Raw genomic sequence first — 2,069 nt, forward strand, 5'->3', positions numbered from 1 at the left:
TTCAGTTCTAGTTCAGTTCTAGTTCAGTTCTAGTTCAGTTCTAGTTCAGTTCTAGTTCAGTTCTAGTTCAGTTCTAGTTCAGTTCTATTTCAGTTCCAGTTCAGTTCTTGCTCATCACAAAAAAACACTGAATTATTACGAATAATACAATGTCTGTTAATTGCAGTTTAGAATTTCCATTGAAATCCTTGCAATTCCAACGACAACTTTTTTCAATTGTCTAAAGTGGGACTAGTCTGTCACTTAAAGTTTCCATTTGTTTTTGTTTGTCCTCTCAAATTTCATTAAATTAAGTGAAAATGGAGTTGAGTTTTATTTTTACCGTTTCCTCTGTTTTTGCTGTTAGTTTTAGCATTTGTGTTTTTTATATCAACAACTTCGCAGAATGGAGTACGTCAAAGTGGCACTTTAGTAAATTGATACAATATTCTTTTGCCAGAGTCATCATTGTCGCCATTGCTCCTCTTTCTTCACCGCATACATCCGCCAAACAATGATAATTACTAACAATGAGATAAATTGCGCAGTATAATGACCTGTGATGACGATGTTGTCAACGTGAATGCTGTTGATATGAGATTGCATTCTGTTTAAAGTTCTTTTTTGTTAGTTTGTTGCAAATACTATTGTTGTTACTTGCTAGGAGTTGATAAAGTTGTGTCAATCCCGGGTTTTAGTTGCTGTTGTGATTTGTTATATTTTTCTCTTCCGAGTAATATCTAAGTAGTCGGTAGTATAATTTGAAAAGTCTTGGCAATGTTGGGTGTGGGAATCTTTTCTGCAGCGTGGTCAACTCTTTGAGTTTAACTGCAGTTTAATATTAAGTGTCATTTAATCCAAATCCTGTTCAACAGTTTTTGAGTTAATTTATCCTTTTTGTTGTAGCTTGTGATATTCTTGTCATTCGACTTTTAAAACAAAACATTGTTTACCAAGAAAGACATTTTGTTTTCAACGAAAAATATCTAATAAACTAAAAAAAATTAATGAAAGAAGAATTGAATTATTTTTTCTTTGAACTAGACCTGAACTGTAATAAACTAAAACTACTAGTTGTTAAAATTAAACATTGCTTTTTTCTTAGGCACAAATCTAAAGAAGGCGTACATTTGCATTGCTTAGATCTGTATGGACAGTTTTATTTTGTGAGTTTTTCTTTATACCAAATTTAAAAGTCAATTAGTAACTAATGTTTTAATCAAAAAGTGCATGTCCTAGGTTCAAACTCAGTATTTTTTGTGTTTTTTTTTTGTTTCCCAAGAATTCTATAGTTTATTTTCTTTCTTTTAGAAAACTAATCCAATATATTTACAAGTTCTCATCTTGTACTTTTCTATGAAAATGTTATCATTGTATTGTTAAAAATAAAATCTTGTATTCTAATACAACATTGCAACGTTTGGGAGTTTTTTCTATGCTACCATATAAAGTACCACTTTGGGAGTTTAAAGTGTAAATTTACATAAAATGTTTTATATAAAAAATGCATATATATTAATGCTATCATATTGATAACATGTAACTAACAATTTTTTATATAAATATGAGATAATAATATCAAAAAATTTTCAGCATTAAGGAGATAATATTTGGCATCATTATCCTTTGATCGAAATAAAATTCTAGATACATGGCTTCAAACTTTCACCATTGTTACATAGAATGTAAAAAAATTAGTATGTGTCATACATTACATACGTATGTAAATACAAATTCATATAAAGATACATAATATGAATAAATTGTTATCAAGTACCACTAAGTGTGTGTGTGTCTGTATGGGTGTATGTGAATTTATATTGCCATTTTTCATCAGCGCCTAGACAAATACTTACGTATGTACATTCATTCTTACAATTTCTAATATGATAAGGTAAACACATATACAGACATAAATTTTAACGGAAGTATTAAGTACCAAGTCATTAGTAGTCAACAGTATAAGAGGATATTGTATTCTGAGAACTGAACTAGAACTGAATTAGAACTGAACTAGAACTGAACTAGAACTGAACTACAACTGAACTAGAACTGAACTAGAACTGAACTAGAACTGAACTAGAACTGAA

At 29.6% G+C, this 2,069-nt stretch overlaps 1 protein-coding gene across 1 annotated transcript in view; it reads left to right on the forward strand.

Moving 5' to 3' along the window:
* The window catches only part of LOC124421013 (carnitine O-palmitoyltransferase 2, mitochondrial-like), a 29,960-nt gene that overhangs the window by 25,609 nt on the left and 2,282 nt on the right, over nt 1-2,069 (forward strand). The window lies entirely within an intron of this gene.

This window comes from Lucilia cuprina, chromosome 2 (genome assembly GCF_022045245.1).
Source record: "Lucilia cuprina isolate Lc7/37 chromosome 2, ASM2204524v1, whole genome shotgun sequence".
NCBI lineage: Eukaryota > Metazoa > Arthropoda > Insecta > Diptera > Calliphoridae > Lucilia > Lucilia cuprina.